The following is a 27154-nucleotide window of genomic DNA, read 5'->3' as shown; positions in this document are numbered from 1 at the left end:
AAGGGTATCCAGGCTCTGGAGCAGGTGTTCAGGTCATCTGGAGGGCGTTAGTTGAAGAACCAGGTCTTCAGCTTCTTGCTGAATTTGGGGTGTAAAGTAGGAGGAGGTAAGGCCGCCTGTTCTGCTTCTGCATATTAGAGGGGTGTGCGCGAGAGAGAGTGAGGCAGGGTGTAATGAGTCTGGTGGGTTGGTAGAAGGGGTGGCAGCAGCTGAGGTGATCTGGAACAATGTTGTGCAGTGCCTTGTATGCATGTGCGAGGACTTTAAATTGCCAGCGCTTGTGTATCAGCAGTCAGCGGAGTTCAGAAGTGTTGTGTGATGTGATGTGGGTGCACCGTGGGAGGTCTAGGATGAGGCTAGCTGCGGCGTTCTGGATGGTCTAAAGTCAGTGGAGGAGGTGGTTGGGGATGCCAGCACAGTGTGTGTTGCCGTAGATGAGTTTTCTGGTGACTAGGGCTTGAGTGACGGTACACCTGGGGCTCTTGGAGATCCATTTTTTTGAGAATGCACAGTATATGGAAGAAGTAGGAGCGGACTGTGTTCACCTGAGAACTCATGCTGAGTTTATAGTCTCAGATGATTCTCAGGTTTGTGCATGGTTAGTGGGTGATGGTGTTGGACCAAGATCTAATGGCCACCAGGTGGAGTCTCAGCAGCAAGACACTAGTGCACGGAAATTAATTCCACATGCCCTCCAAGCGCTTTACTGGCCACCAATAGCACAATACTTATCCTTCAAGGCTCTATGTAGCAGACGTAGGGACAGCTACAGAAAGGGGACCTCCTTCATCCAAGTAAAGCTGCAAAGACATTAGGACGCAAAAACCTGCTGCTCTAGATTGGCACCTCAGCTGACTATCGTATAGGAGGAACTGCATCAGTGGATTTTTTACTTAGGAATAATATATATGATATATATATATATATATATCCATATATATATATCCTAAGTAGAAAATATATTTTCAGCAAATTTGAACACATGAGATATATACAGCACACACGCACACATGAGATATATATATATATATATATCTGAAGAACTGAGGAGCAGGAAGATGTGTTAAATGTCAACTATTAACTGTTTATCTACTACAGTCAAATCTTAATGGAGTGTAACCATATCCTCATCCATGCACATCCTTGGCATGGGGTGGCGGTGGACTGCTGGAAAGAGGTATTCGAGTCCTGGAAAACTAAGTAGGGAGTTGAGAGAATTAATGAAAGTTACTTCAAAGGGTAAATTCAATGAAAGAGTACAAAGAAGGGCGTTAGGAGCATGAAAGACTTAAGAATAATTGGCAGAAGAAGGAAATGAAAGCAAATTTCTTTATAAACACTGGAAAAACACCATCCTGTGATTAAGTGAGGAGCAAAAAAGAATAAACACTACAAACCCCTGATTTTACAATTTTTTTTAAACACTGGAAAACACACAAAAATAAAAACGCTCCGGAATTCACAATGGATAGAAACTGAAAACAGAACAGCCTATGTGTGGGCAAAATCTACAGTTCCCCACAGAGAATATGCCACTCTAAAGACGCTCCACATAACTACAAGAAACAACCTGAAATGTACCTTTACGGCACATGACTTGTGGTACTCCCCGGTGTTTGACAGGATCGGCATGTATTTGTAAGATGGCCAAAAAGATGTTTGTGGATTTTGCGGGCGCTGGGTTTCGAGAGGGGTAGGAAAAACCTATATTAATACCAATATGATACGCCACAATGTAGCGGGCTGCAGCCAAATGGCATCTCGCCCCACAGCCTTTTAAAACTCAGAACATTGTATGTGCTACAAGAGACTGCTTGGCTTCAACAATATTAGCATTTGACAAGTTTTTTGTTGTAAAAATGTACTAAAAAACAGATATCGAGAAACAAATGTTATATTTGGTACTAGATTTCTCTTGTGGAATCCCTCTTATCTGTTAAGCTGTTGAACAGCCAAACAGGCAAGTCTGTTACCCGTGCCTAGGAAACAGGGAAGACAAGATTGTGGGGGATGGATCAGGGTGGTGGTTTTGCCCTTCGTGGCAAAGGCAAGGCATGTGGGTGTAGCGCCTAAAAGAAACGGAGTAAAAAAAAAAACATGCCTGGTGGGCGGTCTGATTTACAGGTGGAACATGAGAAAAGTGAAAGCTCCTGAAAATTATGGTTGCGAGCAGGCCTGGTTCTAGGAATTTTCATCTGGATGGGCCAAGGGTTTGTTCGGGTAGGCCAATGTGGGCCCGATGTTTGTCAATTCTGTAGGTAGCCTACAAAGCCGAGATTGTCATTCTATCTTTTTCCAAACAGGCATACAGTGCATCTAGAGAGTTATTTGAGAGGAAGAACTTGTGTCTATACTCAACAGTCCAACTCTTATCATTTCCAGCAGGCTAGGCTTTAGCACCAGCACCAGGATTCCAAGCAGAGTGTAATAGTAGTTCAAGGTGAAGGAGGTCCCTGTTACCACACTGAAGCCTTGACATTTCGCACTAGGAAGACAGGCACTGAAAGCTACATCCGGGCTTGAGCCTGAAACCTGAAGCCTGGCTCTGGTTCAGCTTTAGGTCCTGTTGGAACTTCAAGCCCATAATGAGCAGAGCTTTTATGTACCTTCTGTCTGCCACCCTCAATCTACACAGGATGTGGCATTAGGGTGAGAGCTTCCAACTTTGGAACAGAACAAGCTAGGTTTGAGTCTCGGCGTTGGCTCAACATCCTGTGATTCTGGACAAAATTTCCAGTGCCTAAAAGAAATTGAATGTGACCTTTTATAATGTAACAGGTGTTCATGTAAAGCGCTTCAGTATCTCCAGGTCGAGTTCACACTATATAAAAGCAGCAGAAAACTGCACAAAGTAGTAAACACAAAGGGGTCTATTACGATGGCGTGCGGATCGCCACTGCCCTAACGGCGGTGGCAATCCGCACGCCAAAACACCCTGCCGGATGGCCTTTTACCCCCCGCCACATTAGCATAGCGGGGGGTACCGCGGCGGACGTAAAGACCGTCTGCCGCTATTCCGCTTGTAGGCAATCGTCACGATTGCCTACCAGGCGGAAAAAGCCCATGATATGGTGGCGGTGCCTTGCAGGCACCGCCATCCCTATTATGATGTGGCATTTACAATGCCTTTCCATGACGGAGACTCCGCCATGGAAAGGCATGCAGAGTTCTCTTTGGGGGGCCGTAGCGGGCCCCCATGGGGGTGGGGGGTTGGGGGCTGCACTTGTGGGGTACCCATGGTACCCCCAACATTGGCATGCACAAGGTGGCAGGCACCGCGCGGTGCCTGTCACGTTGTGCATCCCAATGCACAACATGCATATATAGCATTGTGGCAGGTGCTGCTTACAGCACCGCCCGCCACAATGCAATATATGCAGGATGTCACTGCCACTGTGGCGGTGGCATCCTAATTGCCGGTGCGGGACCACCGCACCACTGGCGGTTGGTCCCAGCACCGCTAGGGTGGCGGGCGGATTGAAGTCTGCACGCCATCCTAATAGACCCCAAAGCATTAACATAAAAAGGAGAGACAAATAGATAGCCATTTAGTGGCTGATTTGTACAAAGTGAAAAAAATGAAAACCTGGTTAAATTGGAGCTTCCCCACTTAAATTGTGAGAGCTTGGGCAAATATTTTATTTTACCAAAACTCGTTTTTCTTCATATTTGCGCTTGAAAGCACATTCAAAAACATGAGTCAGAAAACCTACTATACAAAAACCTATTGTGTTTGATTTAATAGACTAATGTTGCTCTATAATAATCTGGGCCACATACAAGGTCCACGTGACAACTGTCTTGCCTCTTGGTTCACTAATGGCACTGTTACCAGTGTGAGGACAGAGTAAGAATGACTGTAAGCTCATGTTTAAAAACTATCACTTTTAATATGTATTTCTCAGTGAAACGTTATATTGTTTAATGTCAAGACTTCCATGTGTTAAAGAAATACACATTTATGAATTTTGAAGAGACAGTATCATATTTGACATGATGTTTGTATGATTTACCTAGCTAACATTTTCAGGGCTCAGCTTGCGCATGGGCTCTAGGGGCCAAGCCGTGGTCTGAGCTTGGCCCTCCCTGTTAATTTGTTTTCTCGCCCACCTCTACCCCCAAAACACCACCCAATTTCAGTTTGAAAGACAGTGGAAAAAACATTTTGACGTTCCAAAGTTCAAATTGAGGAAGCACTTAAGAGGTGCCTTCCCCGTGGCCTCTTCTGCTGTGACTGGGTGGGCCAAAGATTATATTTGGGTGGGCCTGGCCCACCCGGCCCCCCTGCTAGACCCGGGCCTGGTTGCTAGCCATGGTCAGTGTGCTCTGACCTGTTTGAAGCTTATTCCTGTTACGCTTATGTACCAGGGTCGGTGAGATAGTGGCGTGCTGTAAAGGAAAGACACCAGAGGGATATTTTATGTGATAAGTGTGGTGATACAAAGGATCATGATTGCTTTAGGATACCAGTGCTCTCATGGTTGTCCGAAGTGTCGGAGGCACATAGGCTATGCTTGCGGCAAAAGATTGAAAACCGCGCCTGCTTTAGGAGCTTAAACACTTCCTGAAGGTGAAGGCAAAGAGCTCACCTGGACTGTAAGTACAAAAAGAGGAGTCTCCTCTCAGCACAGAAGGACCTTCAGCAGGTACCTGGTGAATTGAGTGGGAGGAAGCCAAATAGCAGAAGCACCATTGGTTAGTTCTGCTGAGGGTCTGGATGAGCAGCCGCGTGCCTGTTAGAAGACAACTCCTACCCCTTAAAAACCTACCCAGGAAAAAGCACCAGCAAACTGTTGAGCCAAGACACTTCTGGTATCAAAAGAGGACCCCATGGAGTTGTCATCCCTCCTCCCTCTTCTGAGGGACAAGAGAACAAGGAGTGTATTTAAGGTACACCCCCCAAAGCGGGTGTCTGAGTAAGAATGGCGTATTCTGTCACAGGCAGAAACCATCTGTCGTGAACAGCTATGTGCATGCATATTGGTCTCCTCACAAGTATACAGTGTGATGGATGTAATCCCTTGGACACTGGGGCCACCATCCAAGGGGAGGGCCACCATCCAAGGGGAGGGCCACCATCTAAGGGGAGGACTTCGGGGGGATGATAGTACCATTTGAATTTGCACCAAAAGAATTGATAGGCGAGGGGTAGGCCTAATTAGGACCACATAGGGTAAGGTTTAAAGGGGAAATGTTAAGGGTCACCCGAGGGCACGTGCTGTGAAAGGCTAAGCATCTTCAGTAAAGGGAACCTCGGAATGGTGATGGTCCAGCACCAAACGCGTAAGCGGATCAATGGGGTGTGAACAGGGGTTCGGACCCCGGGTCTGACTTGCTACCGCCCACCTATCTCACCTTTCTAGGGAACTGGATGGATCAGGTGCACTCAAATGGGGGCATTTCCTCGAATTATTCTCTTACACAAACTGTTTCAAAAACAAAGAGAAATTGCATCATAAATGTGAAGCTAACCGCGGTTTATTGACTAAACTGGCAGCTATTTCTGTCTTCAGGTTGTTTGCGTGTATTCCCTGTGCTTGTAACATGGTGTAATCAATGCTTGGGGGCGGGGTCGTGTCAACCCGGGCAGCTGGCTGCCGCCCTCCCGCCACGAGCGGCGCTATCTCTGCCCTCTGGTGACCTGGAGGGCGGAGTGGGACAGGGCTGGCTCAGGTGTCGACGCAGAAACCTGTTCCGTACTCCTACGGCCCCCTCTTGAAGGTACAGTCACTTTGCAGGTGCCTGCTTCTGGCACCAAGAGATGGAGGGAATGGAAAGGAGAATAGCTGCGAAATAACGGCACAGCTCCCATCACAGCTTTCAAATCTTCTGAAAACGTCACAGGGCGCAGGCTTCCTCGTCAGATTCCCCACCTTTGTTTCTAACCTGAATTTATTCCGATCGTTTATATATAGATGTCCAGCCACTCTACTGACGCTCCCTTTTTTAGAATGGGTCTGGCCCTATTAAAAATGAACGCATGCGCGATTATGAGGAAGATGGGTGATATGTCCCTGGCGGAGCGCGTTCCTGCGGCCTCCAACCCCCATCTTTATCACCCTGGTTCTCCCCGAAACCATGCTACAGATTAAGCAGTGCCAGGAAGCGCGGAATGGACACGGCAGAAGCGTGATGACATCACAGGACTGACCTAATGACGCTTAACTATAGCGGCTTTGAGGCAGGGCTGGCTTTAGCGTTGGTGGTGCCCAGTGGGAAAATAATTTCTGGTGCCCGCACCACCCCCACCCCACGACCTCTTCCTTGGATTCCCTCATGACCACCAGGCAAAAGTGCCCCTCATCTCTGCAATCCTAAATTACTGCTAAACACAGCGCCCCCCTGAGGTCAGCGCCCATTGCGGCCGCACTGCCCTAAAGCCAGCCCTGCTTGGATGCAGCGCTTTTATGGGACTGCAGTAAACTGCGCTGAAAAGCGAATGCACAAGACGCTATAGGTTTAGTTGCTCTAAATGTGTCATGGTGACAACTTGACAACAGATACATTATATGGACTGCTTTGTATTATTATGAAGGGTTTGATGGTAGCTGCAGACTGAAAGTTGGATCTGTTGGGCATCAAAAATGTTAAAATCAATAAAACCAGTAAAAAGAAGAGAATACGTGACAGTGCTCATAACCTGCAACATCCTGCACAAATTAAGCATAGCAAAATCTGGGCCATGTCGCTGCTGCGTACTTCTCTTTACGGTGGAGTGAGCCCTGTCACAGCGTGTCCAAGCGCTCGCTTACTCGGCTGACGCCGGTGACATGTTTACCTATAATTTACTCATGTAATATGTCTCTTTCTTGCATGAGTCTGAGCAGCGAATGGATAACGACCCGGTGTCCCCGGAGGCACCGTGAAAATGAGATGTCTGTCCCACGAGTACCCATGAGCGAAGTTTCAAACAAGTGCAGCGAAAAATAGCTCTCTCGCCGGGCAGCCAATTCCCGGGAGCGCGCGAGCAAGGATTAGAAACAGCGTGCAATGCTTCTGCAGGCGAGCGGGGAGGCGTGTGCCCTCCCTGTCAGCAGCAGGCCTTTTTGGAAACTGTTTTGGCATGAGGGGGTGGGTATGAGGGGGATGTGTTTATAGTGCCCCCAGATTACTTGTAAAATCGTTCGTTTTCCACAGAGCTTTACGGCAAGAGGCTTGCAGTTTCAAAGGAAAGCACTGAAAATAGCAATTATCATAGCTAAAAAGGTACTCGTGTCATCTCGCTCAGGAGGAGGCAATACTCAGTGGACCGGCCTTGCAGCGTGCACACTATACTGCCTCGAAGGGCTAGATTACCAGAAGGCGTCTCACGTCTCCCTTTGTCACGAAATGTGAGATGACTCGCGTCTCCCGTTGTCACGAAATATGGATTGCCACTTGGACCCGTGGCAAAGGGTCCCTGGATAGTTCTTGTCAAATTAAGATTTTTTTTTGATAAACAACTTTATTAGGTTTTTGAATCGCCACCGAGTGGCTGACAAGATTGAGGCACAAGGTAATGCTCAGGTTACACATACATAGACAAACAGTCGAGCCAGCCAAGTTCTATGAAGTAGTGAGTCATTGAGTCTCTCAGGGTGTACATTAGGAGTGATACGGATCACAAGTGCAGCCATTTTCCCCATCGCTGCCCGTGTTTTCGGGGACAACCTCTGGCCTTGAATGCCAACCTCTCCTGTTGAGCGCACCAATCAACTCTGCGTCGCCATATTGCAATGGTAGGAGGGGAGGGGCTCATCCATTTTGCGTCAAAGTCGCATTTGGCAACTAAGAGGGCTGTAGTCAGGAAGGCTTTCTTGGCCTTGGTGCCACCAACACCCTCCAGTATACCCAGGAGGATCAGGTTAGGGGACACAGGATCTTCCCACCCCAGGGCCTCTGTCAGTTAACTCATCACCATCACCATCACCATGCTTGTATTAGGGAGCAAGACCAAACCATATGGAAAAGGCTGCACTAGCGGCTGCGGATCTGGGGCAGGAAGCATCGGGTCTGAGGCCGGCTCTGTGCAAGCGCTAGGGGAAAGGTGTGCTGCGTGGAGGTAATAGGTCTGTACACGTCTCGGTCTGGAGGAGATGGTGAGGTCACGGGGCGCTATCAGGGTGTAACGCCAGTCCGCATCTTCCAGCGCGCCTACCCAGCCCTCCCTCTGGGTCCGTAAGCGGCAGAGTGTGTCGGGGAGTTTATTATGAGGGTACGGTAAATTTGTGAGACAACACCAAGTCCCAGGTTTCTCATGAGGATTTTCGCTTCAAGTGGTTAAACTCTGAGAGGGGGTCAGGGTCGCGTACGTGGGCTTGAAGAGCGTGTCGGACCTGAAGGTATTTACAAAATTGGGAGTTTGAGAGGGCAAAGAATTTTTGTAGGTCGGCAAAGGAGCGCATGTGGGTGCACGCCCACAGATCCCAGAGTTGAGAGATCCTGATGAAGGCCCAGGTCCGGAAGCCGACGAGCGAGGCCACTTCCCTCAGCCAGGTGCCATGCCATAATGGGGTTTGTTGCGTAAGTCTAGCATTCCATTGCGTGTGGCATAGGGCGGCGCGCCAAGCTAGGAGTACCACTCGTCTAATCATGGGCATCTGGGCGGGGATTGGGGCACCATAAAGCAGTGCCTGCAGAGTTGGGAAGCCCAGGAGACTGAGCTCTAGCCTATAGACCGGGTCAGACCACCCCCTGTTGAACCAGTCATGAGCCACGAGGAGTTAGGAGGCTAGCTGGCAGAGGTAGAGATTAGACATGCTCAGTCCACCATCATAGGGGCCTCGCTGACAGTGGGTGAGTGATAGCCGCGGTCGCTTGCCTCGCCATAGAAAGATGCGGGCGTCACTCTCTAGCCCCCGGAACAAGGACTTTGGGATTTGGAGGGGAAAGTTGAGGAAAATGTAAAGGAAGCAGGGTAAGGTCATCATTTTGTACAGGGCTATGCAGCTCATCACATTAAGGGGGAGATTTTGCCACTTGGTCAGGCCTACTTTGGCTTTCCGGAGCAATAGATTCAGGGAGCAGGTGAGTTCCGGGTGGAGTGCCACCCTTAAGACCAGGTAAACTCAACCTGCGGAGGGGGATGGATGACTGTCAATCAAAGCAGTCCCTTGACGGGGCCAGGGGATCCAGCACTGATTTGGCTGGGTTTGCTGGAGCAGAGTTTTCTGTTGAAAATTTATCGAGTTTTAAGCTCCAGTTTTGTCTATATGTTATGACTTATTGATTTATAATTACTAATTATTAGTTTTGTCCTGACTAACCAACATTACTAATGAGAGAAACTACACGTGGGATGCATTTATGTTGCTTAGTAATAACGTGCGGGTCCTATTAAATGAATGTCGCAAAGTGCTATTTGTTTAAAGCACAAACGCTTTTTAAAATAACGTGTACTAATGCTTTATTGTGTTGCAAAAGGCTAGATAATTACATACACATAAGGGTATTAGTGGGAATTAACACTGTTTAATCATTATGCTGTGGTAACGTTGTTTTGTGTTTCTTTTAATTAAGATGGTCTGTTTTGGCCTAAAACAAGATGGCTGCCATTTACAGCCTGCACTCGAGTGATTGAATTTTGACGAGAGGCCTTGCTGAACATGGTCGAGAGTCACCTGACCACAGCCTTTGCCTGGTTAGAAAATCTTCCTATTAGAAATCTTCCTCTCTCGGACGAAGCAATCCAAGTGGTTGGTGTAGCCAATACACAGATTAAGACTCGTCTTACCGAACCAGTAAGGGTAAGAATAGGGAAATTTTCAGACATGCACAGATTTGTTGTCTGTGACACCAGTCCAGTGAACTTGTTAGGTAGGGACTTATTGTGCAAGATGAATTGTACAATTTTCTGTACTCCGGATGGAATAGCTTTTGAGACACCAGATGAGGATGTTTTGTACCGGATGACTCTAGACAATAGAGAGAGTGAGATTGTTGGTACATATGCAGTGTTTAACCCAGATGATTTGCCTCAGGAGTTGAGACACACAGTGAAAACAGCAGTTTGGGATTTTACTGGAGAAGATGTGGGATTGATGAATAATGTAGATCCAGTGAAGATTTCAGTGAAAGAGGGGATTGTTTATCCTAATATTCCTCAGTACAGATTGACACCAGAAATAATTGAGGGAATAACTCCTATAATTGACAAGATGATTCAACAGGGTGTTTTGAGAGAGATACTGAGTAGCCCGTGTAATTCACCGATAATGGGGCTAAAGAAACCCAATGGAAAGTTCAGGATTGTACAGGATTTGCGAAAAGTTAACAAAATTGTGGTGGCATGTTGTCCCATTGTGCCAAATCCTTCAGTGATTTTGTATCAGATTCCTCATGATGCTGAGTGGTACACGGTGATTGATTTGTGTCATGCTTTCTTTTCAATTCCATTGCATCATGACAGCCAGCCGATTTTTGCATTTCGGTTTGGCCAGCGTATTTTAGCATGGTGTCGTATCCCACAGGGGTATACAGAGAGTCCTTCGATATTCAATCAGTTATTGAAAAAGTCATTAGAGAGTTTGATCATGCCTGAAAACTCAGTGCTAGTGCAGTATATCGATGACCTACTAGTGGCATCAAAGACACGTGAAGCTTGTGAAGTAGATACCATAGCTTTACTGAATCATCTGGCAGATGGAGGGTTAAAGGTATCTCCAGCCAAATAGCAATTTTGCAAGAAAGAGGTGCATTATCTTGGACACAATATTGAAAAGGGTCTGAGAAAGGTGACCGATGACAGAATCAAAATTATCAGAGGAATGAGAGCCCCAATGACCCAGAGAGAAGTGAGGATGTTTTTGGGGATGGTGGGTTATTGTCGTCAGTGGATAAGTAATTTCTCCCTGATAGGAAAGCCATTGATTAAGTTGACCAAAAGTGAGGTGAGAGACCCATTGGAACTGGATGGAGAACAAATGGCAGCATTTGAAGAGTTGAAGAGCAGAATGTGTGAAGCCCCTGCTTTGGGAATGCCAGACTATGAGAAAGAGTTTGAGTTGTACTGCAGTGAGAGAAATGGTTGTGCACTTTCAGTGTTGATTCAGAAGCATGGACAACTGAGAAGGCCGATTGCGTACTTCTCATCGACACTTGACCCCGTAGCTGTGGGTTTGCCAGGTTGTCTGAAAGCAGTAGCTGCTACATGTAGAAGTTTGGAACAGAGTGAGGGTATAATAATGGGATATCCTGTAAGGGTATTCGTACCTCATGATGTGGCTTTTCTTTTGACAAGAAGCAGGACTCAGTATATGTCACATAGTCGGCTGACTAAATATGAGAAAATCATTCTGGGAGCATCAAATGTGACTCTTGAGAGATGTGTGAATGTGAATCCAGCGACACTTCTACCAGATGCTGAAAACGTGAATGTTGGAGATGATGTTGATCATGACTGTTTGGATGTGCTTGATTACTGCACAAAACCCAGACCAGACATAAGAGATTTGCCATTGCCTGAGAGTGATCATGTGTTGTTTGTGGATGGATCATGTTTGAGAACTGATGATGGTGTGCTAAGTGCAGCATATGCAGTGTGCAAGGTTTCAGAAGTTATGGAAGCCTCGCCTTTGAAAGGAGTGAGATCTGCTCAAGTGGCTGAATTGGTGGCATTGACAAAAGCTTGCAAGATTGGGAAGAATCTGAGAGTGACTGTGATAACTGATAGTCAGTACGGATTTGGAGTCGTTCATGACTTTGGCCAGCTTTGGCTACAGAGAGGTTTCTTGACGTCGAGTGGGACTCCAATAAAGAATGCTGAAGTGATTGGAAAATTGCTTGAGGCGATACAGCTGCCTAAAGAACTAGCAGTTGTGAAGTGTGCTGCTCATGGACAGGAGATGATTTTGTTACACTTGGTAATAGATTTGCCAATGACATAGCACAGTATTGTGCGAAAACCAATCAATCGATCAATAGGGCACGAGAAAAGGAAATGTCTTTTTGTTCTGTGATGTTTACTAATGTCCTAGAAACGTGGGATGAAGTGAAACAGTTGCAGGATGAGGCAGGAGATGAAGAAATGAGAGATTGGATCAAGGCAGGTTGTGCCCCAAGAGAGACAGATCATGTTTGGATCAATAGAGATGGTAGACCAGTCATGCCTAACTCTATGCTGTCGACAATGGCAAGAATGTATCATGGCCAGGGACATCTGGGAAGAGATGCGATGATCAGGTCTTTTAAACAAACCTGGTACAATGCAAAGTTCAGGTTGATTGCAGAGAGCATCTGTCAAAGATGTTTGATTTGTCAGCAGTTCAACACTGGGAAAAAGACAGTGGTGAGTCTAGGAACAATAGGCAGAGAAGGAGGTCCTTTTACTAGAATGCAAATAGATTTCATTGAGATGCCCCAAGTGAACAAATTGAGGTATGTTTTAGTAGTAGTCTGTTTGTTCTCAAGGTGGGTGGAGGCCTATCCGACTAGGAGAAATGATGGAATAACAGTTGCAAAGTTACTGTTAAGAGAGTTGATTCCTAGGTACGGGTTCCCAGTGACAATTGAGTCTGATAGAGGTGGACACTTCTATAATGAGCTCATGGGTTTGATTTGTGAAGCATTAAGCATACAGCAGAAGCTACATTGTGCATACAGACCAGAGGCTTCTGGCGTTGTTGAACAGATGAATGGCACAATAAAAAATCGAATTGGTAAGATGTGTTTAGCCACTGGAATGAAATGGCCTGATGTCTTGCCTCTAGTGCTGATGACTATTAGGTCCACTTCCAGATAGAACAACAGGTTTGAGTCTGCACGAAATCTTAATGGGACGTGCGATGAGACATGCTTTCGTGCCTGTCAACAAGTTGATGACAATAACTGATGACATGATTTTGGATTACTGTAAAGGCCTGGCTGACGCAGTTCATTCTGTGTTTCACCAGGTTGGAGAAGACGCTACCACACTTGAGAAGAAGCAAGCCCATGATCTGAGTCCAGGGGACTGGGTGAGGATTAAGGTGCACAGAAGAAGAAATTGCTTGGTTCCAAGGTGGGGAAGGCCAAGACAAGTTATTCTAACTACGACAACTGCAGTAAAGTGTGCCGGTGTGAAAAACTGGGTGCATGCGAGTCATACTCTGAGAGTTCCAAATCCAAAAGAAGGGACTGGTAAGGAGTATTTTGAAGAGTCAGATTCTAGTGATGATGCAGAAACTGAACCAGTGAGAAGGAGAAAGAATCCTGAAAGAAGTGAAGGAGAAAGAGAGTCAGGTGATTCTTTCTTTCCAAGAGAGGTTTCAAGAGAAACATTGAAAGTTTCAGAGGAGAGATCAGATTCTGTAAGAGTGTCTGAAGTTCCAACAAGTAGCGGAGAAGAAAGAAGAGAAAAGAGCAATTCCACAGTGATTACACCTGAATCAGATGGAGAGGTTGAGAATCCACTTGAGATTACACCTGAAGAAGTAGGGTCAGTAGAAGTTAGAGAGGGACAGATTGCGGAAGACCCCCGAGGAGGTGTAGGGAACATTCCTGATGAGCTAGGTGAAGGGACAAGTAGACAGCAAGAAGATTGCGTGTCGGAGACCCGAGGAGGGACAGAAATAGGGAAATCTCAATCAGTGGTGGAAAAGACTGTGGAGCGAAAGAAAATTGTTGAAGAACAAGAGGCAAATGAAACAGAATCAGATGAGAGTGAGAATGAGAAATCAGAGGGTCGAGTTCTGAGAAAGAGAACTTGGATCGGAGAGAGAAATAATAAAGAGGTGAGACCAAAGAGAGTTGTGAGAGGAGATCTTTGGCCTAACAGGATAAAGAGACTGAGATACAGACTGACACGAACAAATCCATCAAAAGCTGAACAAGTGAACGAGGTGTCGAGTCAGAATCAAGCGAAAGGTGAAAAACAAAAGGCTACAAAAGAACCAGAGGAGATCAAGAGAATCAGAAAACCTAACCAGAAGTATAGGTCACCGGAATGGACGTACGTGGCACTGTCTGAAGGTGAAGAGACAGAAAGTCAAGGAAATCCAGAGGGGACCATAAGTGAAGTGGTTGAGGAAAAAACAGTTGGAATCCTGAAAGTTATCTTGACTGACATTGGAGAAGAGTCAGATGCACAGGATGTTGTTGATGATCTGATACAATTCGATGTTGCTGAAGAAGAAGTGAAAAGTGATGAAAATCCAAATTGAGTGAACTAAAGAAGTCACTTGGAGAAGTGAAAGAAGAAAATCTGGAATTAGCTGTTTGAAATAATCTAGTGTTCTAAAATTCAGTAGTGGAGTAGAAGAGGCTAAGTCAAAAGACAAGTAGTAAAATAGCTAACACAGGAAATAATCAAAGTAGATGTGCCTTTTTGAAAAGATGGTGTAGAATGTGCTGCTGCTGTACTGGATTATTAATGCTATTATGGGGTGTATTAGCTTTATTAGTTACTTTTATAGTTACAATAGGTACTTTTGGAATACATACTGAGAACGTGACCAATGTAGGGAAGGGTTCACAAAAAGTAGTTCCAACTAGAATTAGTAACATTTACATACATAAAGATAGGTCAATTAATGATTTTTCTAGCAATGTTTTTTCAAAGTTGTTGTACGAATACGTAAAGACAATGGAAGTTAGGGATTGCTACGTTTGTATGCAATTACCTGCATCCGTTTCAGAGGGTGTTACTTATCACCATTTACCAGCTACGTATGGAATTTCATGTAGTGTGCTAAGTAGTGTTTTTTATTTGTTAAAGAAAATAGATTATGAGATGTCTAACAAAGATAACATTTTTGGGCAATTGCCTATGAACAAAAAGCTGAATCCAGCTAAAGAAGCTAACATTTTTGGTGAGATTTGTATTGAGAAAGAAGAATTAACATTAGATTACATTTTTAAGAACAATTTAACTTGCAGTTTGAAAGAAGAGGAGAAGGCTTTCCTAAACATGGTAGAGGAAAGGAGAATGAGCATGCATGAAAAAGCAGGAAAATATAAAGTGAGTGAGACAATTTGGGACATTGAGATGGGAAAGGAATTGAGGAATGGAGCTAGTCCAACTTTAGCTTTAGATGCACCACAGAAGGGTAAGCTATGCATTACTAGAAGAAAATCCCAATATGATACATATTTTGTTGGGACTAGTGAGTGTTATGATACATACTTCATTGCAACAGGATGGGGTTTTAAAGGTGGAGAGGATCCAGTTTTCCCAGGAGTGTATTATGTTTGTGGGAACAAGGCTTATTACAAGTTGCCTGACCATTGGTATGGCACATGTTATGTGGGCCCGGTTTTTCCAAAGATTTTTCATATAGATAGAATAGAAGATGTAGAACATATTAATTTACTAACACGTTTTAAGAGAGAAACTTGGTCAGAAATAGTTGGTGATATATTTGGAGCTTTAATTCCAGCAGTGGGAATTTCATTGAATGCATATGGTATTCGGAAACTGTCAACAATGGTGGATCGTTTATCGACAAGTACCGCTGGAGGGTTTCTTTTGGTAAATACGGAGATGATTGCCGTACGTGCCATGTCTATGCAAAATCGACTTGCCCTTGATATTCTATTGGCCAAGGAGGGTGGAGTCTGCGGAATGCTGAAAGTTCAACATTGTTGCACTTACATTCCTGACGAAAGCAAAGACCTAAAGGTCTATATCAAAAATATTACTGATTTGCATGAAGAATTAGTACCACTGGAAGCTGAAAGTATCTGGACTAAAATAGCTAATAAAATAGTGGCTGTTAAGAGTTTTATTGCTAAGATAGGTAGTACCATTATTGGTAAAATATTATTTCCATTGACTTGTGTAATTGTTGCTTTATTGTTACTAAGATTGGGGTGTTTGTGTTGTAAAAACAGGGGAGGGAAAAAGAGAATAATTAGAGAAAATGCTGAAAAGAAACAAAAAAGGTCAAGGAGAGATCCACAAGAAATAGAATTAGAAGAGTTGAGGGAGAGTGTTTATTTGGAGACGAAGAGGGATGATGTGAGGGAGTCTGGTGTTTAATGTTGTGTTATAAAAGACATTTCCAATTTCTCCTAAAAAAAAAAATTGGGACTTAAAATTGTTTTTTGGGTTGGGTTTTTGTCGTTTTGTGTGGTTTTTGTGGTGATAAGATATCACCAAATGGGGATTGCTGGAGCAGAGTTTTCTGTTGAAAATTTATCGAGTTTTAAGCTCCAGTTTTGTCTATATGTTATGACTAAAATTATTGATTTATAATTACTAATTATTAGTTTTGTCCTGACTAACCAACATTACTAATGAGAGAAACTACACGTGGGATGCATTTATGTTGCTTAGTAATAACGTGCGAGTCCTATTAAATGAATGTCGCAAAGTGCTATTTGTTTAAAGCACAAACGCTTTTTAAAATAACGTGTACCTAATGCTTTATTGTGTTGCAAAAGGCTAGATAATTACATACACATAAGGGTATTAGTGGGAATTAACACTGTTTAATCATTATGCTGTGGTAACGTTGTTTTGTGTTTCTTTTAATTAAGATGGTCTGTTTTGGCCTAAAACAAGATGGCTGCCATTTACAGCCTGCACTCGAGTGATTGAATTTTGACGAGAGGCCTTGCTGAACATGGTCGAGAGTCACCTGACCACAGCCTTTGCCTGGTTAGAAAATCTTCCGTGAGGACAGCAGCTCTGGGAACGTTTCCAGCTGTCCTTGGACAAGGATAAAGCACAATGAACATTGTCCAGTTTGCGGTGGCTCTGCTAAGATATCAAGGAAGAACATTTACGAAAGTAACATTTGCAAACTCGAGTTTCCTTCTTCCGTCTTTTTATTTTTGTGGTTTTTTCCTGAGCGGAGGTTTTCTAAAAGTAACCGAGAGACTTCCTTTCCTGCTCGCTCTGCTCAGCGGCTCAACGGATATTCAACATTTGTTGTAACTTTTATTCGCAACATTTCCTATAAATATGTTAGACTAGAGAGGGTCCACGTTCGTTCGTTCATTCATTCTTTCCTGGTGATCATCGCGTTTGGACGTTACCCATGCTGAGGACGGCAGCTCGAGAGACTTTACCGAGAGACATGTCCTGACCCTTTTAGCTAGAATAGTTTTGCTAATGATTGACTTTCCATTTGAATTAATTTAGATAAACAAGCACTTGTTTGAATTTCAGTGTCGGGTGTTTATTCCTTGTCAATTATTGAGTTCCAAATGTATTTCCTATGTTTTAAATCATGACTCAGGACAGTAATTTTATGGTCTCATTGACCTCACTGTAGATGCAGATTGGTTTAGGTTTTCTCTCCTATATTTAGTGTGGATAGAGTAATAGCGTGAATTTAGTGTGATGGGCCCTAGCGTATGATGTATGTATGTGCGTGTGACTGTAGATTTACTCTGTCCCTGGAAGCAGGGAGATTTTATATGTGCCGATCTGCAGCAGGTTCACCCTAAAACCCGAAGCACGCTAAAAAATCTCGAGCAGGAGGGAGTGCAGGCTGCTCTGCACCAGGTCTGCTAAATATAGGAGGACGTCGTCCGCATAAACGGCGATACGGTCCTCGTGATTGAAGTCCCACCGCCATCCCTTGTATAACTGAACGCCAATAATGAGATGAGCTAGGGGCTCCATCCCTAAGGCGAAGAGCAGGGTGGATAGAGAGCAGCCCTGCCTCGTGCCACATCGGATGATGAAGGGGTCGGAAAGGACCCCATTGACTCACACTTAGGCCAGTGGGTGGGATTAGAGCGCATCAACCATACCTCGAAAACGTGGGCCAAGGCCGATCTGGGCTAGTATTTTGCGAAGGTAGTCCCAGTCTACCATATCAAATGCTTTCTCAAAATCAACTAAGAGCAAGGCCAGGTCAGAGGGTAAAGAGTGGCGGTGGGCAAGGGCCACTTGTAACCGTCGGATGCAGTGTCAAGCGTTCTTTGCAGCATAAAGCCGCATTGGTCCAGGTGGATGAGCGTCGGCACTACACTCTTCAGTTTGTTGGCCAGGATCGTGACGAACATTTTCATCTCACAGTTGAGTAGGGAAATGGGGTGGTAGTGGGCACAGGAGTTAGAAGGGGGTTGAGATTTGGAAATCACCATGATGGTGGCAGAGTCAAGGTCCTTCCGGGAATGAGCCTTGTTGACATATCTCCTCTAAAAGCTCGAGGAGGTGAGGGAGCAGTAGGTCCAGTTTTTTCACCAGGTATTTCATGCGGAATCCTTCTGGGCCAGGCCTGGTGTTTTCCATTGTGTCAGCCCTGAAAGGGTGTCCCCGATTTCTTCCAATGTGATGGGGTCCTCCAGCGTTTGGGAGTCCCTCTGAGGAAGGGAAGGGGGGCCGTCCGCGTCTAGGAGGCGATCACCGGCTGCCTCGTCTTTGTCTTGTAATACAGAATATAATTGCTCATAATAGAGGGGAAGGCTCGGGCAATGTCTAGCAGGGCCTGGTGCACGTGGCCAGCCTCGTACCTGATCTCTGGAACTATTCCAGTGGCCTGTTGGTGGGAGGCCAGCCAGTACAACATTTTCCAGTTTTTATCGCCCGAACCATAAATATTAGCCATGGATGCGCGTCGAAGGTGTTTGGCTGCTTCCAGGGAGTGCAGTCGTATTGCGTTCTCGGAGAAGGAGTAATTGGTCGGCAGTGGCTTCCCCTGGGTCAGAGAAAAGGTGTTGTTCCAGACGGGTGGTTTGTGCTTCTAGTTGAGTAATGAGGGAAGGGTGTATGCCCTCTCGTGACCTAACCGAGCACCTCGTGAAGCCCCGGATGGTGGCTTTGCTGGCGGACCAGAGTGTACTTACTCGGACCAACGTCCCGGAGTTGGTATGGAAGTAGGATTTAAGTTCTTCTCCTAGGGCATGGACAAAGGTTTGGTCCTGCAGATACCACGCATTGATGCGCCACATGGGTCTCTGCATTGTGTGGAGGCCACCCAGGTCAAGGAGTATGGGGGAGTGGTCTGAGATCCCCCTGAGCAGTATGTCGATGCGGTTCAGTGTTTGGCAGTCCAGGGCAGGTAGGGGAACAAGGTCAATGAGTGAATGAGTGCGGCGGGAGGCAGAGGTGTGTGTGTATTGTTGGAGTGTCGGGTGCCAGGATCGCCAGGCGTCACAGAGGCCCCAGGCAGACAACCAGTCTGCAAGAAGTCTGGTTCCAGGATGTCTAGAGGGCACTCAGGAGCTGCCGGGCGCCACGGGGTCGACTGGAGCACCTCCATTGCAGGTACGGCGAGTTCCGAGAGTCAGCAGCTGCTGGCGTCTCCGATAGTGAGAGGATCGGCTTGGTTCTTGGTGAAGCTCGCAACTTAAGGGACCGCCATGATGGCCCTCTTGGTCACACCACTGTAAAATTAAGTAATTTAAAATAATTTCTAAAAGAACAAGCCCCTAAAGTGAATTTTTGTGTGTAAATAATAAAATAAAAAGAAACCACCCATATGTCAATATTCAGTAGAAAGAATATATATTCTATATACTCCTTGTGATCACGGCACATAATGCAGCCGTGCCTTGCAACTGCAAAGGGCTGCGTGGTGTGCAGACAATGAGAGTCAGATGTATATATTTTTCTGAAATACACTGAGAAAAGCTGAAAATGTAGGGCACTAATGGCCTGGGCTTTTTTGGTAGTGCAGCATCCCGTAACGACAGGGACAGTATCTCTGTGTATAAGACTCGCTAGAACGAAGTCAGTGCCAGACCCGAAGAGTGAAAGAGTATAGAGGCTTAACCTATTTAGCTGTGTTTTCATAACACCCTAAACCTGCAGTTAACAAATAATCAGGCCAAAGGCCTCCTTGTAAGAATGTTTCCAAGTTTGGGGTACAGATGATCAAACTCAAGCCTTAAATCTAGTAGACGGAATTGTTGGTGAAGGAATCATCTACCACAATCCAACACAATTAAGTTCTATAGCTCAAACATTAAAGCAGAGAAGGTGTAAAAAAGTACAGATTTATGAATTAGTGAACACAAAAGGGCGAGGCCGAAAAGTAATCTGAATTAAAACTGAGGAGCATATTTTATCAAAAAATGGTTAGAATATACAGCATGAAATGTAATCAAAGGGGGTTAAAAGTACCCCAATCCATTTACTTAACTATTCAACTGGTAAGGCCAGGAAAACTCATAATGATCTTATGAAACGAAATGTCCACCAGAGTGACTTTGCGAGTCTGGGTCCTTTCATAAATCGTAAGTACTGGGGCGAAGCCAGTCAGCAGTAGGAAGGAACTTCTACTCAACTTTATCTTGGGTTTGCACTCACATTTTGGGTTATGAAGTACTGTATCTCTCGTTCAGATTTTACAGGCATATAAAAACACCCTTCTGATATTGAGATGATGAAAAAAATGTGCTCAGGCTTTCGAATGATGGATTTTAAGCCAAATTAACAGTTCTTTGGGTGGAAATAGTACCTGACGTAAAGGCAGTAAAGTAATTCAAGAGGCTCAGGGTACACTGGGACTCATCTTAGGTGGGCACACACAGTACCTAAGCAGGACTTGCAGCACTCCCATCTGCCTGAATGCATCAAGGAGGATAAACTCAGACCGCACTATTCACCCGCAAATGGAAGGAGTCCCGGGGAAACTGAGAAGAGCCACGACGGCTGTGCAAACGCCTGTGTTCCCTCACCACTCAGGAAGGGCTAGTTACCAAGGTTACCATAGTCCATTTCATGTACCTGCATACTGTCTCCCAGCAAGGCCGTTCCAGGCCAAAGAGAGTCCCATCTTCGCCTGTTTGTGCCTAGATTGCACTAAACACCTGTATCTACTGGCTGCTATCATTTTCCACCTGTTAAACTTCTCTCGGCACCCTCATGCCCTCAGACTACCAGGTAAGCTATGCCCGCCCCCAAAACCTCTTCAAGGTTGCATTTCAGCTGGATGCCATTTTTATGACTGATACCTGGCTGCACAAGGCCGCAGCCCCCTACATGGCCTCGACCTTCCATCTAATTTTGCAATCCGCCATCTTGTCAAGGGAAAAGGGGTGTATCACTAATATTTCCCACATCCTGTTTAGCTGCACAAACTTAGATGCGCCAATCTTTCCGCATGAGCACTATTACTCTCTTTCCATTGACTTGTTCGGATCACCTAGGAGTTACTTTTGTACTTCCCACTTCTGATGAACTCTCTTCTCCTGACTCCAAACACAGCACCACCTTCGCAATCCCCAGGCTAAAGCTAATGCAGACAGTGTATCTCACGCTCTTAGGAGGTCTCCATTCTCCGACACTCCTACTACCACTTTCTCTGTTAATTCTTATAATACCTGGCTCACAGGCACCCTTGACACAACAGCGTCTTTTAAGAAGATTGATTCCACTGATCCGCACCATCTCCTTCATGGTACTCCAAGAAGATCAAGATCGCCAACCGCCACTGCAAGTCTCTGCAATTGCAGTGGCACCTCTCCTATAGCGCCAGAGATAATCTGGGCCCTAGGGGTAAACTATGATTAAAAAATACCAAAGTATGATTTGAGCAGCAAGTTTGTATAATTATTCCAACAAATTTGAATCATATCTAGTGAGGCTGGATTCCCTCTCCCAGACCTGCTAGGATTTTATGCTCACAACCCTCACAAAATCTCTATTACTGGTGAAACCTCACTCACACAATTCCACACTCTGTCCAAAGAGGAGGTCCTCTCTCTTCTTAAATCAACCAAGTAAGGCTTCCCCTAGCATTGCAACTTTAGCCCCAGAGGAGCTCAGTCCAGCCCTTACGGACTTCTGTATTCTTTGCATCACCTCAGGCTCTGTTTCGGATAGCTGGAAACAGGATCCGGTGGGTGGCTTCTGCAGACTGAAAGATCCTCAGCAATTACCGTCCCATTTCTCGTCTTCCTTTCCCAGCCAAGAGCCTTGAAAGAGTGACCAACAAGAAGCGCTCTTAATATCAAGAGAACAATTACCTGCTAATCTACTCATAGTCAAGCTTCCAACCCTTAAACTGCACAGGAACTGCCTTAATGTCCGCGATTTAGGATCCCAAAATTCTTCTAGATGAAGGATATTCTGCTGCTATAGTACTTTTAGACCTACCTGTGGAGTTCAGCACTGTGTCCCACTCATTCTTGACCAGTATTCTTCACAAGCAGGTCATTTGCAAACTTTCTCTTGAATGGATATGTTCCTTGCTTTCCACTCAAACCCAATCTATCATTTTTCCACCTTACAGATCTGACATTTCTCCCTGAATTGTGGTGTACCCCGAGGGTCATCTCTGAGCCCTACCTTCTTTAACATTTACCTATCCTTTCTTGCAAAAACCATTCAATCCTTCGGACTAGAAACCGCATATTATGCAGACAATGCCCAGATCATCATTTCTATCCCAAATAACCAAGAACTTCACTTCTGGTTTTGCATGAGTACAGCTGGGGCCTGGATGCCTCAGACATAATGGTGTCAAAACTAAAGCCTTTATGTTTGGCAACTAGCCTCTTCTTTGGTCCTCCTCATGGCAACCTAGTGAATTAGGGCAGCCCCTGTCATCTGTTTCTTCCTCTAAGAACCTAGGTATCACTGTGAACCATCACCTTTCATTCACGCTACAGATTAATCATGATGCTAGGACTTGTGTTTCGTAAAAAAAGAGACTTGCTCGTATACAATCCTCTCGAATAACATGTAATAATGTAACCAACATGTCCGTGGGTACTAATATTGCACCACATTTTACATACTGTATCTAGGGGAAGCTTTTCTATGTGCTGTATTAACCAGTAACCCGAGTGTCCTTAAAATGGCCGCCGAAAACGCGGAAACTCTTCTGCGCATGCGTCTACTGCATCTACGTAGTATGACATTTCTGTCGCTTGGTGGGAAATCTTTGCAACTGCGCAATAGCTTTTAATATGGCTGCTCGAAACTCTCGCACTAATGCACATACTGTGCTGAAACTAACCTGTGTAAGTTTTACTAAGCTATTAATGCAAAAGATATATCAAGTAAATGGGGTTAGAGTAGAAGTAAGTGGTATACAGTGAATTCATTTAATTTCGTATTCTAACATGTTTTTCTCTGATTTTATTAATAATTTGTATTTGGGCCTTGGAGGGTGACTGACGTCCTTACCCCTTTGCGACAACCACACATGCGCACTGAATCCTTGTCCTGAACCTAGTGATGTCATTGAACTTCTGCCAAGAACATGTGCCCAGCAAGGACATGGGAAGCTAAACCTCTTGAACCTGCAAAAGGAAGAAGCTGAAACATTGTACTTCACAATTATCGATCCACATATGAAATGCTTGTGGGAATAAAGCTTGTGGATATTGAAATTAAGGGGTGGGGTATTAGACAATAGAACTAAAGAAAGTTATTGCACTTAGTATAGTGTGATGTCCTCACCCCACTGCCTGGCCCAATCAAATTGAGGGGTGTACATAGAATTGAAACATTTGGGGGTGGATCATACACTCGATTTGGTATAACAGAGGTAAGTTCTAGTTAGTTAGACACACTTGATGCTGATGCTATGCTGAGATGCTGCCTGATTTGCTGCAAGCTGATTGAAGAATCCAACACTAGGGAAGAATCGCGGAACAAACGAGAAGGCACATCTAGGAAGGGGTCCGGAAGAACCGGAGAGAGTAGCACCAGAGAGGGGTGTAAGGCTGGCGTTGCACTAGAAGAGGTCACCTTTCCAGCCCTGAACCTGTCCTGAATCTTTTATTCTCTGATGTCCAGGTCCTCACCCCATTCTAGGTAAATATAGTCCTGTGGGTAATGCGCCCGTATTTGCTCTCTGTTTTCTCTCCTCAGGTACTGTCATCACAAAGATTCTTGCTATAAATTGATTTAAGCTAACTGTATTTTCCTTCCTGATGGAGAATTTGGTGTATCTACGTGTATTCTGACTTGACTCACAAACTATTAATTCAGATAAAATTTCAAAACTCATTTGAGTCTGTGGTTCTTTAAAATAAAGGTTAACTGTGTAATTATTTCCTCCCTATTCTAATCTACTACTAGATCTATCGACATAAGTACATTTACTTAAGGAGACAGGGAATGGTAAGAACATTGGTGTAAAGGGTTCTCTAAGGTAAATCAAAATTGATGTCCAGCAGATATTTGCTAGCTCATTGAATGTATGAATGTAGATGGGCCCAAAGTGAGTGTTGTATGTATGTGTGTGTGTAGAGCTGGTACTCTCTGCTGCATCACTACTATCTCCTCAAAAAGCAGAAGTACACTCACTTGTGACCTCTCACATAGACGATGGTAATTCGATCTGCCTGGGACTTCCTGATTATCTTACATATCGTATCGAAATCTTTCAAAACTGTGCAGCATGGCTCATTATAAATCTAACAGTTACGGTATCCATCAGCTCCCTTATTTGAGATCTTCATTGGCAGCCTATTAAACAACGATTGAAAATCAAGGCTCTCTGCCTGGTTTGCAGAGCAGTCTACAATTCTGGTTCCAGCTACCAAAGAAACGCATTTCAGTTTTGTCCACCCCTTCCAATTTTTCGTCCATCACTGCTAAACGCGTTCTGGTACCTGTACTAAGAAGACTTATCTGGGCGGATACTCTTTTTCATTCCTACCTTCTAAGCTCTGGAATGCGTTTTCCCTCTCTCTTAAATCTAATCTTGCCCTATTGCATTTAGGAAGAAACCGAAAAACTTTCTTCTTCAGTCATTGGTCTCTTTTCTCACGATTCTGCTGTAGCCCACTCCTTCCCTGTTTCCTTCCTTAGTGCCACAACACCACATGGGGTGTTTGCAGCACTCTACTAAAAATGAGTACATCTCCAGGAATATGGTCTCACTGTAAGGCAGTCCCAGGACTCAGCCATAGGCATCAATGTTCCTTGATCTGGCAGACCAGTGCTACAGCAATCTTCAGTTCGATAGGAACAAGCAAGTACAGTACACTGGTCAAAATAACAACCAGGTGAGGAGTTCCGGTCAGGAGCTCCGTATGCCAGGGATTTTCTTTTTGGCCCTGGTCCCCTGGAATCTATCCCGTTGGACCTTTTGTGCTCACCTGAGGTTCTTATGGACTGCGGCCATTCGGCTCGCCAGTTCCAATGACCCAGTTCGAGATCTTCCGATGAACCTTGAGTAGTGTGCTGACCGCGGAGCCTCGATCAACATGGCCGATGCCGGGTGGAGCTGTTTAGGCAGCTATAGAGGAGATTGGCTCTGGCTCTCCCCCTCCGCTGTCACCTACCCAGCCGGACATTGGACATAGTTAGTCTTCGTCTCTCCGCTGTGTTTTCCTCTCCTCCTCCGCCTTCCGATGAGTTGCCGAGGATCTGCTGGTGGCGGAGTCATTTCAGCGGTCGATGACCGGTGGGGTATGCCTGGGGAGGGTATCGGCTGGGGATCTCCCCTCTTGGCCGTCCCCTACCCTCCGGGTCTTGCTGCGGTTGCCTGTACTCTTGCACCACCTCCCTAGCGACTACGGAGATGCATGAGTCTTGCTTCTACCTGCGGGGGGTTCAGCGGCAGTGAGTACTGCAGCGCTGCAGACCAGTGCCCCCAAGCTTGTTTTGCTTCTTGAGTTTTGGGGAGGCGCGCCCTCCTGGTCCCCGCTGCTGCCTCCACCTCTCCGGGACTGTTGCCTGGCACCCAAATCTGACTTCACTTGTCTTTGCGGCATTCTGAATGGCGATGCTGCTGCCCCTGGAGCCCTGGGTGTGTGTACGTCGGCGACCCGCTTTGTGATCGGCGGTGTCCTGCCCTCCTCCCTCTGTGGTCATGTGGCTGCCTCCCCCAGCCAACCCTGCGTGAAGCCTTCTAGTCTGCTGCCTTGTGGTTTTCGTGTTGGATTTTTGTGTGTTCTGCCATTTTGGGTTGATGCTGTAGGTTCCCATGGCCTGGGCCCTCCATCTTGGCGGTTTCAACCCATCTTCATTGTTGCTGGACTGCTCCTTGTTCGCCTGTCTGTTCTTTTCCTCAAGTTGTCCCCCCCCTTTGGTCTCCTACCCCCCCTCCCATCTTATACTAGCATTAATTCACGGGATGTTTTTGATTGTTGGTCGCCAGTAGGTTTGTATGTCTTTTACTGTGACTGTTTTGTAAGTACTTTCCCTCTTGCCGGTCTGCCTCACCCGATTATGCATTCCTAACCTCTTTTTACCATTCCCCCCGACCTTCCATGCCCCATTTGAAGTGTGTCTTGGTTATGCTATGCGCTAATAACCTATGTTATTGTGTATTCACTGTTTTTCTCCTATGTTATACTCGTCATCAGTAACTGATGTAATTTTGTAACTCGCTGATTCTCATGTAAAGCGCTCTGATACCTCCGGGTCTAGCCAGAGAAATATAAAACACTACAAATAAACAAATAAAAGCAAGAATGCTCTTCAGCTCAGTGTAGAATTAGATGCCTACAAATGGTTTTCTCCAAGATGTTCAGTGGCGGAGTGGTGAAGTTTGGGTTAGTCGGTATATGCAGATTCTTGCTTGGTGGTGATTTGAAGCCCTTAATGATGCCAAAATACATTGTTTCAAGCTAGGCTCTTACTCAAATTCTGCACTGTGGAATGTTGAATGCTCAATAATTCACCTTAAGGCTGCTCAAGCATTAGGTTACCTGTTCAGTCTTACCAAAATGCCTACGACATCTTCCTAGCCATTTGCCAGTCTTACCTCCTACTCGTGTTACATAAATGGCCCAACATTTGATTGAAACAGCATCAGAAAGTACATCTTACCAAGCTGGTATTACTGGCTCATCACTCTCCTTTGATGGAAACACCTTCTTTGACTAACATCTAGTTCTTGATCACAAAATGCAGGCAGCACACCGACCAAGCCAAGCAGGTACTTCCACCAGAGAGCTAGATTGGCTGGTAAGAAATGGCCTCAGATCTTGTGGCTCAGGCTACGTCAAGAGCACTTCCGATAACGATACAAATCATAAACCCTCACTTGGCTGGATGCTTCAATAATGTAACACAGATCATACAATGAGAGCAAGAAGGAATTGTCCATCTGTGATATCAAAAAGTTGCTGTGCACTTGTGTTGCCCTAGTGAGATGATCCACTTGATTGACAAATGCCAGAGAATGAGCTAGCCCGATAAAGATACTCGGAGTCATAGTTCCCCAGCCTTCTCCAAAATCTTCAAGAAATGGAGCAGGAAGTGAAGCCAGGCTAGTCTCCGTCAACAGAAAGATGTTTCCATGCTGCAATGTAAATATTCTCAGAGCACGTTCCACCTTTACAGGGATCAGAGAGCGGTACGGCACAAGATTAGTGCATCTATACTATCCAT

At 45.3% G+C, this 27154-nt stretch overlaps 1 protein-coding gene across 2 annotated transcripts in view; it reads right to left on the bottom strand.

The window, feature by feature from the left end:
* Window positions 1–27154, bottom strand: part of TEX264 (testis expressed 264, ER-phagy receptor) — a 570054-nt gene that overhangs the window by 472412 nt on the left and 70488 nt on the right. The window lies entirely within an intron of this gene.

The sequence above is a fragment of the Triturus cristatus genome, chromosome 9 (assembly GCF_964204655.1).
Source record: "Triturus cristatus chromosome 9, aTriCri1.1, whole genome shotgun sequence".
In the NCBI taxonomy this organism is placed as follows: domain Eukaryota; kingdom Metazoa; phylum Chordata; class Amphibia; order Caudata; family Salamandridae; genus Triturus; species Triturus cristatus.
Note: the sequence above shows the minus strand (reverse complement) of the source record. Positions and strands in the feature narration are given on the sequence as shown.